At 33.5% G+C, this 17,580-nt stretch overlaps 1 long non-coding RNA gene across 1 annotated transcript; it reads right to left on the minus strand.

The window, feature by feature from the left end:
• Nucleotides 1-9,104: 9,104 nt before the first annotated feature.
• On the minus strand, nt 9,105-12,295 carry LOC143056480 (uncharacterized). The gene is made up of 2 exons (XR_012972367.1): nt 11,933-12,295; nt 9,105-9,593 (listed from the first exon to the last, which is right to left on the minus strand). It is a non-coding gene; the product is annotated as an uncharacterized LOC143056480 (long non-coding RNA).
• Nucleotides 12,296-17,580: the final 5,285 nt, after the last annotated feature.

The raw sequence follows: 17,580 nt of genomic DNA on the forward strand, positions 1-17,580 counted from the left end.
AAGATCTGAATGCTTTATACTTTGTATACAGATGCCTTATATTATTAAGTTTCCGTCTGTAGTATGTCCAGTGTCCTTGAACGCTTGTACTGGATCACGAATAAAGGGATTATCTTTCTCTTGCATAAACACGAACCATATGATTGTTTTTTTATTTTTAAAATATGGCATGTGACATTTGTTAATATATCCTAGGAAATAACAAAGCGCTCTTGTCAAAGACTCATTACATCAAAGGTTTATATTAGTAATGTCTCGGACAAGTTCGAAAACAGTACCGATTAATTTTTTCAATCAAAAATGTATGCCCCTAGAAAATATCAATTATATGAACACTTGCATTGCAAGGCATTATAAGAGCTATCACGTGTACAATTCTTGCAAGATTTTTATAAAATTTATAGTTATATGGCCCGAGACCACAATTAATTCCCCTATCAGTTCTTTATAATATTTTGTTGCATTAAAAAAAAATTGCCCTGTTGTTTTGGTCTAAATTTAAAAAAGTCCAAAAGTATATCCAATTTTCAGAAAAAGTGCTGTTATATATCATACAAATTTGGTCAATACACATCTATACCCCTATAGTCAAGTCAAGAGATATTCCGAAAAGTGTAAATATTACCTTTTTGCACCTGGCCTAAACACTCTTTCCATATCAAAATCCGTTAAAACAAAACATCCAAAACTTTATTTCAGCTCTCTTCTTTCATTTCAACCCCAGAAAAAGTAAGAAATGCATGAGAAAGGGAAAGAAAAAAAAATAAAGAAAAAATACACTATAATTAAAGGGAACTATATTCGTGGACAACGAAAAGCAGGATCATTAATTGTGGTCTTGGGCCATATCTGCAATGTCTCAGACAAGTTCGAAAATCAGTACCAATCAACTATATTTTGAATAGTTGTAACCCTTTGAAATATCAATAATATTGAAAATTGCATTAATACACATGGTCTCATGTAAACTATTCTTGCTTGATTTTTCTCAAATTTTTTTCAGTTATGTCTCGTACAAGATCATAAAGCAGTGCCGATCAACTATTTGCCGCTTGGAAACATTAATTGTACGGGAAATTGCATCGTAAGCGCTCTGATTTGTTCAATTATTGCAAGATTTTTATCAAATTGATATCTTAGGATTATATTAGCAATGTCTCGGACAAGTTGGAAAAATTCATGTGTGAATTCAAGTAAAGGGTGATTCGAATTGCACTTCAGTGTTTCTGTTGTTTCGTTGTTTTCCTCTTATAGTTGACATGTTTGCCTCGGTTTTAGTTTGTAACCCGGATTTGTTTTCTCTCAATAGATGTATGACTTTTGAACAGCGGTATACCACTGTTGCCTTTATTTATCAAATGCGAGTAATCTCAGATCTGTAATTTGTGTCTTTTTGTTGTTTTGAGGGATGTACAAATTCCCTGCAACGTCCTGTCTGTGTTTGTGTTAGTAGTTGTTTCTGCTTTTCATCGATCTAATGAGTAAATCCCTTTTCAGTTGGTTTTCATAGTTATTTCTGTAGGTTTTTTTCCGTGTGAAATTCTCTATGCGTAAATATAGCTACAATACTATGTGTACGAAAATGATAAACTAAGAATTGTTAGACAAACGTTGATCACTATATAAATTTTGGTCACTAAATTTTAAATAATTCATATTGAAAACGTGGTACTATCTTTATAATCTTAATGTTCATTTCACCTTTTTCGTATTCGTCCAATTAAAGCAGGCATTACCTGTTGTTGTTCCGTTTATATCTTCCAAAAAACGTAGTGTCGAGCAGCAGATGGCCGGAAAGAATTCGAGTAATCATGGATCCTAAATAAATGATAAATAGTCTCCCTTGCAAAAATTATATTGCAACGAGCCACTGAACGTCTGTTCAACGTCAGATTTTAATAACATAATTTAAATGCTTGTATGCATTATTTTCTATATAGAAACCAGGTCTTGCATTCAGTGTTGAATTAAAAGACGAAATAGGTCGTAGATATATTCAAAACAGGGTGCTTTTATTTTTAACATGACCAATTTCTTTCTTTTATGCTTTGAAATACAAATTATAAGGAGAGAAAAAAGTAACTTATCTCGCAATCTCCATGTATTTATCTTTCTTTCCATGTGTTTCTATCCATAAAAAGTGCACAGTTAAATGTTTAACCAAGATTTTCAAATGGTGAAATTGAAATCATCCCTTCGTACACTTTACTGGAGCCATCACGAGTTTGTTGGTCGTTATAGAATATCGGATGATATCATATATGTTCCTTATGTCGTTACTACAATCCTATTCCCTTTTCACGAATGTGAATACCGAATAAGACTATATACCTAGTTTATAATACCATGAGCAACACGACGGGTGCCACATGCAGAACATGATCTCCTTACCTATCCGGGGCACCTGAGATCACCACGAGCTTTTATGGGGTTCGTGTTTTTAGTTTTTCTATGTTTTGTTGTGTGTCCTATAATTTGTCTATTTGTCATTTTCTTTTTTAGCCATTGCGTTGTCAATTTATTTTTAATCTATGAGTTTGAATGTCCCTAATGTATCTTTCGTCCCTCTATTAATGGGATATTACACAAATTCGATGAAAGGTTTAAAACTCTATCAATCATTTTGTGGTGTATTTTTTCATTTACTTTTCCATTATTCGAGAACGAATGTCGAAAATATTACATCTCACTATCGAAAATAGCAATAGGTGTATGTAAAACAGTAATCTCGACTTTTCTCTGTACGGTGTCCGTCCGTGTACTGGATATAAGATATCATTTAGTCCAAATATGTTTTCCCGAGATACACTTCGAAAATGCTTCTATATCCCGATATAATGAATAAAGCCATGTTCAAACGGTTTTACAGATTGTGGTGTGCTGTTTCATATTCAAATGTCCGAGGTTTGGGGTACGCTGAACTCTTAACCCTGTCTCTTTCTTTATGTGCATGTCCTGAGTAAGGAGCCTTAAATTCGATGATTGTCTTTAGTTGCTGTTTGTCATGGGTTTTTTTCTATTTGATTTGACATAATTCAAGGCCGTTGTTTATTTTTTTTTTTTTGTTAAAATATTCGTTTAGATAGTGTTGGATAGTTGCCTCATAATTATAGCAATCATACATTGTACAATGTACGTTATCTTCACATTTTATATCCAAGAATGTAATCCTTTATCTTGTGTAATCTCTTTTTATAAACGACCATATGTCTTATTTGGGACACCGAGCTCATCGCCCTTGTTCTTAATCACAACCAGGAAGAATGATGACTGCATTTTCTGATAGACGAGAGGTTAAAACTAATCCCAGCAGTATAAATAGGAACATGGTGTTCAGTGGTTGTCGTTTGTTGGTGTGGTTTATAATTGTTTCTCGTTTCTCGTTTTTTATAAAGATTATACCGTTGGTTTCCCCGTTTGAATGGTTTTAAATTAGTAATTTTTGGGACCCTTTATAGCTTGCTTAGTTGCTGCTCAGTGTGAGACAAGGATTCGTGTTCAAGACCGTACCCCCAACTGAAAGGGTTTACTTTTTAAAAATTGCAATATGGATGGACCGTCGTCTCATTGGCACTCATACCACATCTACTTATATCTAATATGATATTTATATCAAAGGGAAATATTTCCGCTGTATTATATATAAGTATCAAAAACAAGCGTCTTTCAGTTATTTTAAAGGAGCATGTTCTTTTAAGTCTTTAATTTGGTGGAATTTTTAATCAAATGTATATCAAAGGTTATTTAAAGCAATATGCCTGAAGTAAAACTGTTATCAGGAAATTGAAGAGCCAACATTTAGCATCGAAGAGGAAATAGATAAATAACCACAGGTAGGGTGAACGTATGTTTGCATAGGAAATAAACACATTTATTCTAAAACCTATTGTTGTTGGCATGATACGGGTTATGTTCTCATATATTGTATGATGGTATGATAATAAAGCGCTAACGGGAGGAATTGTACTTGATATTCATATGATGAAGACATAATCTTTCAATCGGTTCAAATGAGGTCTGGAGCTGGCATGTCAGTAACTGCTAGATGTAGTAGTCCTTTGTAAGTTTATGTATCATTGTCATTTTCTTTCATTTGTTACCTATTCTGACATCGGACTCTTTTTAACTGAGTTTTACTGTGCGTATTGTTGTGTGTTTGAATTTCTACATTGGCTAGAGATATAGAGGGAGGGTTGAGATCTAAAAAAAAACCCACTCATTTTTGTGCCTTTCCCAAGTAAGGAGCCCCTGGGCTTTGTTAGTCTTGTATGATTATTAATTTTAGATTCTTGTGTATATTTCGGCGTTTAGTATGACGTCCATTATCACTGAACTAGTACACATTATTGTTTAGGAGCCAGCTGAAGCACACCTCCGGGTGTGGGAGTTTCTCGCGCTGCATTGAAGACCTAGTATTGGCCTTCGGCTGTTGTCTGCTCTTTGATCAGGTTGTTGTCTCTTTGACCCATTCCCCATTTCCATTTTCAATTTTATTAAACGAGAGATCTAAAATTGTTACATTTTCTATAAATAGGTCATAGAAGAAACACAAGTTCGAATGAATGATTTATTTCATTGTGTAGTGTATAGGGTTTCCAATAGATGGCCCGTAAAAATAGATAGAGGTGGGTTTACGCCCACAACGATATCTGCGCTTCGAGCGGTATGCGAAATCCACACATTGTCACCGGTATTCAATTTCAGAATCAAAGTCATAGATCCACGGCCATAATATCCTGTATGATGAATGTCCCCGATAACAGTTGCTACTGGCGTACCATTGTGTTTCAGACTTAACCAAACATTATGCATGTGTGTTGCTACTGTGAGAGAAAAGTGGTAGTATCCAGGAACAGTTGGAGTAAAAATTCCAGTGCCTGAATTATATACGTTGTGTGTATTTACCCACGTTTTATCGAAAATGATTACCTGTTCGGCATTTGGGTTAGTTACACTCTTGGACAAATAGGCAGAAAACATCACTGCTCCTAAAAAAGTGTTAAAACTTATTGTCTGAATGAAAGAAGTCCTAACTTAAAAGAGGGGCGCAAGATACCAACTAATAGATCGAAAATAAATTGACAACGCCTTGGCTAAAAAAGAGAAGACAAACAGACAACTATTAGTACACAAGCACAAGACACAACATAGAAAACTGAAGACTAAGCAACACGAACCCCGCCAAAAAATGGGAGTGACAGGTACAGTGAAAAAAAGAGCAAGGCCAATACCGCAATTTCAAGCAATAAAAGGCCCCGAAATGACAAATGTCAAACAAGAAAACAAACGGCATAATTTATGTACAAAATAATGAACGAAAACCATATATGTAACACAGCAACAAACGACAACCACTGAATTACAGGCTCCAGACTTAAGATCGGGACAGGCACATACATACAGAGTGTGGCATGGTTATATGTCTGTTTTCTATTATCAACACGTAAACTTGTCAACTGATAAATGCACATTCAATACTAAAACAATAAATTTTCTGTATTATATCCTTCATATTTTATCTCATAAAATACAAAAAAAAACCAGGGAAGTTCAGTGCAGATAACAGAGGAGTCCCTGCTTTTAACAAATTCTTTTATGTATTTTTTTATATTAATCTTACCTGGTGGGGAGGTATTCTTCAATACCAGTATTTCCGCTTTTATTTTAAGTAAATCTTGCTGCATTGTGTAGACGGTTGATTGTAGAGGAGCCTCTGGCCTTTGTTAATCTTGTATTATTTCAATTTTAGTTTCTTGTGTACAATTTGGAAATTAGTATGGCGTTCATTATCACTGAACTAGTATATATTTGTTTATGGCCCAGCTGAAGGACGCCTCCGGGTGCAGGAATTTCTCGCTACATTGAAGACCTGTTAGTGACCTTCTGCTGTTGTTTTTTTCTATGGTCGGGTTGTTGTCTCTTTGGTACATTCCCCATTTCCATTCTCAATTTTATTGTCATATGTTTTCGAGCTCCATTCTAAGACTTGATTCCTGGTTTATTATCTGATGTAAATATGCTGCTTCAGTATCAGGGAGTGTTGGTGTGATCGGAAGTCCTTGTTCCAATAAGGCATTGGAACATATAAGATATACCGCAAACTGTACCATTGTCAAGACAGTCGCCATGTTGAATTATTTTTATATTGGTTAATGTTCAAAATTCTATATAAGGTATTGATAAGAAAGTAAAGAAAGTAAGAGTTTCGAGTACATGACGTCTTATCAAACATACAAATACTAGACGAACCTTCATATCGCCAATAACATTGTACAAATGGATTCATTGTCGTTTTACTGTTACCAGCGAGGTTGTACATAATTTTCATCTTACAAACATGTATATGGAATCATATTCACGTAATAATGTTTTCTTTCTGTATAAGAAATAAGAAATAAGATACATTTGCGATATACGTTTCCTTGTCAGTATCGACAATTTTACTATGTAAGTGACTAAAACCTATCTATTGTTATTTAAAATTCACCAAGGATTTTTTTCCTGTTGAATGATTTACTAGTTTGCTAGGCTCATCGCCCACTAACAATTAAAGAAGTTCTTTAAGCCGGGGTCATACATTCACAATTTTTACTGCCGTCCTTAATAAGGCAATTCCCGATTAAAAGTAGTCAAAAGTCTGATCAAGATCCTGTGAATCTTTGTTGGAAGTCCAGACTTTAATTTAGATTTGTAAACATTTATTAAATCCCGACAAAATGATATATTATTATGGAAGCGTCCAAAATTTAGCCGTTTACAGCCGAATGTGTCCCGATTATCCCGTTCTCAATCTGATTCTTATCCGATTTGTATTTTTCACATGGTAAAAAATACGACCGAATGTATCCCGACAGCCTCCCATTGCTATCGAATGCAAGCCGACAGAGATCAAACAATGATAAAACAGTTAAGTGACGGAAGATGGCAATGGAATAGCAGTAATAAATTTCTCCAGAATATACACGTTCCAGAGAACCGTCTAGATATCTGTATAGTGACTCTGTGCTTATGCATCCCATCATACTTTGAACGACAAAATTATTTTATTTATTTATATTATTTTTACTTATGTATCTTGTCATACTTTGAATGACAAATTTATTTTATTTATTAATACTACTTTTACTGTTAAGTCTGTTTTTTTGTGATATACATTTTACGTGACTCTGTATTTATGTATCCCGTCATACTTTTAACGACAAAACTATTTTATGTCTACCTGTGCGAATCTTAAACGCGCAATTTTACACCAGTACTTAAAACCTTCCATCCTTTATGGGTAGTATTTACATAGATAAATAAAATCGTAGAACATAAGCAAAATGAGGATGTTAAATTTGATGTATGCCTTTGTGTGCTTCTTCGTTACATTTGTTGTTTTTTTTTTATAGTGATTAAGATGATAACAGAATATTGACTGCTGTACCCATATTTTTGACATGGTTACCTATTGTGTCTGTTTGTTTTGTTCACGCATCGTTGACAATATAAGGGAATTTGATGCGACTGTCATACAAGTGAGCGGTTTAGCTAGCTATAAAACCAGGTTCAATCCACCATTTTCTACATAAGAAAATGTTTGTACCAAGTCAGGAATATGACAGTTGTTATCCATTCGTTTGATGTGTTTAAGCTTTTGATTTTGCCATTTGATTTGGTTCTTTCCTTTTTGAATTTTCCTCGGAGTTCAGTATTTTTGTGTTTTTACTTTTTGTTTCAATGACAATTTCCCTGGTAAATAGTTTTCAATCGTGATTCTTGGAGGATTTTGTTCATTTTTCGTTGACATCCCGTCGAACGATAGTTTGTATGTCAAGGAAAACATACCTTTTGTTCCCCTCATTTCATATTAACAAGTTTTTAATTATTCACTTAATAACCAATACCTATTGCTGGCGAATTAAGAGAGACGAAAGATTGCAAAAGAATTTTTAATCTCAAAAGTCGATAATGAATGAAAAACGCCATGCCAAATAAAAAAGACGATAGATACAAAACACAACATAAAAAATTAAACCCTACCAATAAAAGATATATTTTCAACGGAACACTGAATACAAACTAAATCAGGATATTTCCTCTTCAAAGAAGACAAAACCCCATCATCTGGTTCTGTACAAGTTACAAATATTGTTTATATGCACGTAATTATATTTTACATGTTATGCACTCAATGTGGTAAAGTTATCCCTTTATGTTTGGCATCTTTATCAATTTATCTACGTAGATAAAATTAGCAACATTCCACCAGCGCCGGCATACGGAGTATATATCTCCCAATTGATACGATATTTACGGGCTTGTATTTCATTCTTTCCTTGATAGAGGGTTGCTCACAAGGAAGCTATTAAACCATGAGTTTCAAATGGCGAAGTTGAAATCACCCCTTCGTAAGTTTTACGGACGCCATCGCAAGTTGTTTGACCGTTATGGCATAACCGTTTCACAGATGAAATCGGATATGTTCCTTTATGTCATAACTACAATCACGTTCCCTAATCACGACCTACCGAATTATTCTATTTACCGGAATTGTAATAACTTGAGGAACACGACGGGTGCCACATGGGGAGCAGAATCTGCTTACCCTTCCAAGCACCTGCGATCACCCCCAGTTTTTGGTGGGGTTCGTGTTGTTTCTCTTCGTTGTAATCATTGACTTAATTGTATTCAAATTGTACTTTTGTTTTTTAGCTATGGCGTTGTCAGTTTATTTTCGATTCATGAGTTTGATTGTCCCTTTGGTATCTTTCGTCCCTCTTTTAAGCATATATATATTGTCTTTGTTCATTAAAATTTGGCTTTAATGGTTCGATAAACATAAATTGCACTTCGGTGTTGAATTTTGTTATTTCAATTGTAAACATATTCAAGTTTTTCCTAGTAGCAATCGTCGTGTTATACCTTATAGATACTTTAACGAATGAAATTTCAGATATGAAGCATCTGATGAATAGTAAATCAATGTTAATGTCACTTGTTTAAACCAGATCATAGCGCAGATAAGAAACAGACGAACTGATAATCAACAGTCCACAAAATATTAACGATGATGGTGACTACTCCTGCTGGGTCTACACTTCATATCTTTAAAACAATACAAATTAAATTTTTAATTCTTTTATTAAAAGTTTCAGAAGTTAGTAACTGATGGTAAATTTTTAACAATATTCTGATTAGTTTTTACATGTCCTGCAGAAGATGACCAGTGAATAGGGTTAACGGTGGGTTCCCGCCTTTTATTCCATTTGTTATCCTATCATCTTTACTGGACACCCACATATTGTCGCCGACATTCATTTGATGTATAAGTGTTAAGCTTCCTCGTCCAAAATAATTCGCATGATGAATATCGGCTATGAGAGTAACCACACGTTTTCCATTGTAGATTAGGTTAACATGTGTATTAAACGACTGACTGGTAACTGTTAAGGAAAACAGATAATGTCCAGAAACAGGAGCTGTGAATATTCCACTTCTGGTATTGTAAACGTTGTTAGTGTTCGTCCATGTTTTGTCAAATACGATAGTTTGATCAACATGTGGATTATTGATAGTTGTAGAAAGATAGGCCGAAAACATAACAGTGTTTCCTGAAATATTCAAAACATTTTTATCCACTTTTACAAAATATATTTCAGGTATTTAACAGATTAATGCATTATGTCGTACACAGACATCAATTGATATTTTATAGTGTGTTTTTCTATGTTGTGATGTTACACTATTGTGTCGGTAAGGTTGAAGGTTGGTATCTATTATAAAGTTACTTTAAACCTGCATGCATTTGTTTGTAACTGTTCTAAGTAAGGAAATTGAGATTCAGCCGTTGTCGTTTGTTGATGTGGTTCATAAATGTTTCTCGTTTCTCATATTTTATATAGATTAGACCGTTGGTTTTCCCGTTTGAATGGTTTTACACAAGTCATTTTTGAAGAACCTTTATAGACTACTGTTCGGTGTGAGACAATGTTCCGTGTTGAAGACCTTCTTTGACCTATTATGGTTTACTGTTGTGACTTGGATGGAAAGTTGTCTCATTGGCACTCATACCACATCTTCAAATATCTATGTACATGGTGCACGTAGCCACACTATGTAATATATCATGTATATACAAAAGAAACTACAATTGCATTCTATCGTTTTTTACAACAATAGTTCAACGCCTGTTGTCATGCCTCGGTTACTTCAAACTCACAGTTTGTCATTCGCGTATCTTTATTTACGAAACAGTCTTTTTTTAGTTAAATAATATTAGTCAAGTATTGAATATAATACTATGGACTTGTTACCAAATTTTAAATTCTTACAGTAACTGTTGATTCAAAACTAGTAAAATTAGTCGGAGTAAACAACTTTGCTTTCAGAGTGTTCAATGTCCTTTTAATTGAAACAGAGTATTGTCTGTTTCATAATTAAGATTATGTGAAAGTGTAGTGAAGAGAGAAGACAATTTTAAACTATCAACAGAACTGAAAAGGCAAGTTAGAGCACGATATAATATCTTAAACATCCAAAGAGTTTTTAAACACCAACATAATTAATTCTACTATTATAGGAAAATTAATATAAAACTTGAATAGTTGTCAAACACTTTCTAGAACCCCAAAAGAAATTGTATGTGACCCTTTTGTACTTCAGGGTAGCAATACATAGTAGTAACCGCAAAATGATCAGAGCAGCAAATCTGTCCCTAAATAAAATTAAGAGTAAAAATGCTCGTAAGCCATATACATTGCGATGTAACTTACGATCATTTTTAATTGTTGGATTTTTGTGAAAAGAGTCGCTGGTCTTTAGATTACATAGGTTACAAATACATGTATGATTATCTTCTATTTGGCTTGCTTTATATTGATTTTGAGTACGTTATTGTATAGAATTGTCTGGGATTTTTTCCCTAAATGATTCTCTGATTTATTCTTAGCTAGTACACATCAAAGTGAAGAAAGTTAAGTTATTACAAGAGAGACTATGTAGAAATACAGTCCCATTAAGCATCACAGACCGATTTGAACTGGTATGAATCAAAATTTTAAAATTTGCGGAGAGTTCATTAATTACATCAGAGGCTGCGAATTTACACATTCGAAATGAATAGCACTACAAGATTTGAATTGTTTTTCTCATTTCAAACTTTGACGAAGATTAAGTTATTAACATCGTGGCTGCGTACTTGTATTTCCCAAATGAATAGCACCTTGCGATTTATACTGCATGGTACACTAAAAACTTTCAGTTATTTAAAATTACATCATATACTGAGTAGCACTGCAATCCAAAGGAAAAGCACTGAGTGAATAGAAGAACACCTTTTTATCGTTCTCATTAGGTGCCAACGTTTTAAATTTTCTTATCCAAAACATTTCCCGTGCTAGTCTATCCTCCCTAGACCAAGCTTAAGCTGTGTTGTGGTCTGTGATTGTAATGATAAGTCGATTGAGATCTGCCTTAGTGAGACCCGGGTATTTCAAATGCCGACTGAGAGGGAGGTCTGGCTTGCATTCATAGTCACTACGGTGACTGTTCTGACTCACCAACATTCTCTTTACCGCTTTTACACTGTAGAAGATACACAGTATTATAGTCTTGCAATTGACGTTGCAAGATATGGTGTATTCCGTACCAGCACAGTGGTTGATAAGAGTCAGAGCATTAAGTATATGCTTGCAAATACATTTGTAATACATAGTTATACAATTATGAAAGATGTTTTCAAACAAATTCGCTCAACCTACTGATTTATATATAGTGGTCGTCAAAAACTTGCAGTGATGTGACAGTTTCTTTATGACTTTGAGATGAAGAACAGCAATACGAAGGGATTGCTCTTTATGTCTTTTATGTCTGAACTGTAGTCTAAGAATTGTAATTGTGAAATAAAAAGGTGAGAAAATAATAAGCGAGAAACAGTCATACAAATTCAAACCTGCAGAATGGTTTATCGTGGACATATTCCGTAATAAGGCACTATTTTCCAGTTTCAATCTTGACACATCATGTTGAACACTGGAAAGGTTTCCCTTCATAATATTGTTTTCATTTTTCATTGCCAGAAATTCTTTCTGGAAACTGTATACGCTAGACTGCAGACTGGTTATTTGTTTTTCAAGTTCCATTCGCAATGCAGATTCCTGGTTTATGATCTGATGTAGATAGGCTGCTTCATCAGCTGGCAACTTAGGTGTCGAGGGAAGCCCTTGATCTAGTAAAGCTCGAGAATTTCCATGCCATATGGACAGTATTGTAAGTACTATAAGAACGGACATGTTCATTATAGGAAAAGTTTACTGTTATGACATGTTTGTAGATATATATTCATATATAGGTGATAAGAAAGGGATCCAAGTGCACTATAATACGTAGCTTAATTTTCGAATTATAGCGGAGTTTTGTTTTTATTTAAGAGGAGAAGGATAACTTTTGTTCTCGTTGATCACATATTTTATAGAAAAGATTTTTTTAATGGATATTTTTTCCGTTTTATTGTTTTTAGGGTCAATGCACAACTTCTTATAAGTTTATACATTTAACCAAAACGCTGACATGAGATTGTGTAACTTTTCAGACAAAGTGAAAAGCATGACATGGTCTGACGAGTATTACATACATGTCAGTGTATTTGTCTTCAAAGTACTTCGTTGATATAAAAAAAGAAAAATATTCAAAATGGAAATTGTAAATTGTAAGTAACTTACTGGTATACTATTTGATAGTTCTTTGACCCTAGAGTCTCTCTTTTTATCTGAGTTCTTCAACAGAATAACCTTCTAGATCTATTATGTTATGAAAGTACTGCAATATTAATCCATAAAATACAAGAAAGTAGTGGTATATTGATGCACTATTGACAACACAAAGACAAATAGACACAAAATAAAGACAGATAACTACGGTTATGTTTCAGTTATAGATTGAAATAGATATTGAAAATTGTTTCAACTGAAATACTGGATATTGAAGAGATAGCAGTGTATGGAAAGCATGTATGTAATTTTTCTGTCGTACATTGCATTTTTTTGTACATTTTTGCTAATTGGTATTTAAAATGGATGTTCATCTTTTGAGTATCACGAAAAGCCGTGAAAATGTCGAATTCCGCTTTCAAATTATATTTTGGTTTTAAGCATAATTATCAGAAAATTGGCTTCTGGAAAGAGAAGTGGCTGGTATCTTGATTTGCTGCTAAAAGTGGTTGCCTGCTTAAGTCTGGTAATTTGAAATTGGTATTTTAACGAACAAGTATTCTTTACAATCTTTCTAATTGTATATGGACACTGATACAAATGACAAATGACAAAACTTTATTATCCCAAAAAATTGTTGTTCGAGATGATGAAAACTAAAAATATAACATAAAACGATGTGATAGATTTCATACATAGATAAATGATGTCACTTAAAACTGTTATACATTAACCGATTGTAATAAATGTACTTGTCCAGAAATTTTTGTACAACAAAACTATGCTTTTAATAAGAAAATATATTAGAAACGAATTTTACATATATTATATGTTTCCCCTTTATTGTATGCTGACAGTACAATATTATTATAGTCAAAATCTGGGGCCTGTTTATCGAAAATATCCTAAGTTCCGTCCTAAAAATAATATTTCTTAGGACAGGATTTAGGATGAAGTTAGGACCGACTTACGACACGTCTCAGCATGCATATCGAAGATATCTTAGGAATATTATCTTAGCTAGGACGTCCTAACCGATGTCCTAAGTATTGGCGGAAAAGGAAATACAAATGAAAAACGAAAAAATAAGATATCATATCATATTTAATCAATATTTTTTGTTTGTTTAAATATGTTTAATTAGAAACTTATTATTAACCGTTTTAATTTAAAGGTAATAATATTTTTTGTATAATAATTGTACATTTAAACTGTATAAAACAAAACATCAGACACAAATAATAACTACGTATTATATAAAAATTTAACAAATTAATTGTAATTTAGATATGTTTAGTCGGTAAAAATCATTCCATTTTTTTGAGGGAGTTGAATTCGAAGTGTCACGGATTCATTCTTTCGAGGGCACATCTCGTGCATTTTTCATATAAATACGGAGAATTTCAACTATATTATTACTGCTTAAAAAAAGGTGTGAAAATGAATCAAATACGAAATTCGAATATATCCTAAAGTTATGACCATCTTAAGACACCTAATTTGGTATCCTAAAGTTATGACAAAAGTTCCTTGGATTTTCCTAAATTGTGACATGTTTAATAAACCCACTTAGGACTAAGATGTACATGTAACCTAAGTTGGTCTTAGGACATGTCCTAATCCTAAGAGAGCTTCAATAAACAGGCCCCTGGGGTGGTGTTCTCGAAAGTATCCTAAGACACATCTTAGACCAATTTAAGGATGGACTTAGGATCAACTTAGGACACTCTTAAGTTGTGTCTCGAAGCTATCTCAGACGAATCTTATGTTAGGACGTCCTAAACATATCCTAAGTAGAAATTTTAAATCGTTAAAGACTTTTTTTTATAAAACATTTATTAATGACGAAAAAAATTAATAAAATTGTTTACGAATTTTATAATAAATGTGTACAGAATTTAATGCATAATTACCAATGTAATTATATAAAAAAAAAATTATTCAAACTGGAAAACAATTTGTTTTGAAATGAGAATTAAATTTGTAGTGTAATCGTATCGTGAAACACGAAGTACAAAGTTTAAAATCATGCACAATTTCTTCATATACCGATGATGCGATTCATTTCATGTTCATTTTCAGGCAAAATAATGAGCAAAAAGCGAAATCCAAACTTTATAATGCTAGGATGAAGATATGATGCTCTTAAGACACCTTATTGGGTGTCCTAAAGTTAGGACGAAAAATGAGATATATCATAAGTCAAGAGAGCTTCGAGAACACGACTTAGGGTAAAGATTTGTCATAAGATAGACTTACGACACGTCCTACTCCTAAGATACATGTAGCTTCGAGAACACCATCCCTGGTCACGATGTTTGTGGGATAAAACGTAATGTAAACAATAAAAAAAAATTGTACTTTCAAAAGGGAAAAGTAACCCGAAACTTTATATTTATACTTTAAATTGACGTGGATTGAAACTTTCAAAAGCTACAATCCGAAATTCAACTTTTTTATATTCATTACTTGAGAGATCGCTGGAAATCGGGAAATATAGTTATAAATGATTGTGACCGCTATATGACGGCGTCTTACTGAGGAAAAAAGGCGATAGAACCAAAGGGATATTAGAACTCATTTTGTCAAAAAACAGACAAATAGACAACAGTACATAATAAACATAAAACTAAAGACTATGCAACACGAACCCTCCATAAACCGAGAATTAACTCGTATGCTTCGGAAGCGTTTGGGTAATCAGATCTGAACTGATTGGTATTCTAATATACAAGACCGGAAAAAAGCATGTCGCTTCCCTTCATACGATGACACTTCGGAAATTAAGTCGTATGATTTCCAAAAAGTTTTTTATTGTCATTTTGGATCGTAAAATAGCAAACCACAGTTTCCGAATTTGTCTAGTTGTTAAATCGAGTCAGCAAAGTTCTATTCAACAAAATTTACCAGATTTACATTTAAGGCGAAGTGTACGTAATTGCACGCCTCTAGCGGAATACGGGATTTAAAACGTTCGTCGTTAGTTACGCAAGTTATCTCCCTTACTCCAAGAAAGGACACACGAAAGAGAAACTACTTTCTTCGGTCTATAATGAATCCAACAAGCACGCCTGTGCTGTCTTTAACCTCATAGAAATTATCTAAATAACTCCAATTAGAAATCACAGCATTCTGTACGTTGTTCTGTGTGCAGCCTGACTTAAAAACATTGTTTTAGACGCGTAGGAGAAGGCATTTCGTGTTTATGATATCAACAGAAAGAAAAAACGCCTCACAACAAAATTATAAACAAATAAACAAATAAACATGTAACAATTTTTCTTCTATTGATATCAAATTAATTAAAATGAAACCTGAATTGACCCAACAATATCGTTTTAAAAAGCCGTAGTCTTGAACGAAAAACACAGTACTCAACGTAAAGTTTTATAATAGGTTACACATAATTAATGAAAGACGTGTGAATTTAATTGTTTAATTAAAAAGACGTTGAAATATTCGTATTTTGTGCAATTGAAAATTTAAGGACAGGATTTATATTCATATAAGAAATCACACGATACCAAGAGAATAATTTGACCACTTGTGCAAAACTTACCAGTCGGAAGAACAAAGACGGAAAACAAACAAAAAATAAACAAATTATGCCCCAAAAATTACTCATTAACTTAAAAATTTTCTTACTCTAACATTTATCTTAAAATAAGTAAAAATTATGTCATTCAACTCCCAGTTTTCAACTTTTCTACATGTGCAGAAAATAAACAGGTGTCTTCGTGTCTTCTATTCCGTCCGCAATTTATGGGAAAACTAAATCTAAATTTAGAACCATATTGAAATTGAAAGTACACATGTAAGATAAAATATAACATGTCATTTCTTCTTTCACAAATTCCAATTTCGAAGAGATATATAGCGAAATCTGTTTTCTTTTATTGTGCCTGTGTGCATCATTCAAAATTAGAGAATGTAATTTTGAAGTATCAAGTCTCAATCCAAGATTATGAATGAATAAAATATAGAATTACGGTGGGGGGGGGGGGGGGGGTATGACCTTTATCGGAACTCCGGGATCGGGTGTTTTTAAGCTCGGGATTTCGGGATTGACCCTTTCGGGATCCGGGAATTCTATTTCCGAATTTCGGGTAGTTGGGATTTAAATTTTTTTTAATTCGGGACCTCGCCGGATTTCGTGTTTTTAAGCCCGGGATTTCGGGATCTGGATCCTTCCTTCCCTCCTCCCTCTATTATGGTTAAAGAAAAAAGGTCAGGGCAGTTTTGTGATACTTGTAACTGCAATTTTTATATTTAGTGGAATGAGAGGTGAAATGTGTTCAGACTATTACATTTCGATTTTTTTTTTTAAATTTAACCAAAGTTTACTGCAAGGGGTGTTTAACGACCTCGATGATTATCCATGAGGATCTCGCACTCGGTCAGCTCTAGGTTTTCACCTAGTTCATGATCATACAAGAATTGAGAAGCCTGTGGTTTACTAGTCTTATAATATGAGACTTTGGAGTTCATATAATTTACATTCAACGTTTTTATCGAATATTTCAAGGCTTTTTGACTATCAATGTTGATCCCCTCTTCCAATTGATTGGATAAAATGAATGGATTGCCGCCCCTATTTCTAACTGAAGACCTATAAACTGACTGGTATTCCAATTTGTTAAAAGAAATAATTGGTATCTCTATTGATTCAATATCGTAATGCCGAAAAACAATCATTTGTTTCCACGAATTCCGAACAGCTAGAAATATATTTCCGTTTCAATTTGAGTAACTCGAATAATTCAAGCCCTTTCCATGTCCGATTTTCTCCCATACGAGAAATGTAGCATTCGTACATCAGCTGAATAAAACGACTGAATTATTCGGGTTACAATTTGTGTAGATCCCGAATGCACATAAAAGTAAAGGTCCA

The sequence above is a fragment of the Mytilus galloprovincialis genome, chromosome 13, assembly GCF_965363235.1.
Source record: "Mytilus galloprovincialis chromosome 13, xbMytGall1.hap1.1, whole genome shotgun sequence".
In the NCBI taxonomy this organism is placed as follows: Eukaryota; Metazoa; Mollusca; class Bivalvia; order Mytilida; family Mytilidae; genus Mytilus; species Mytilus galloprovincialis.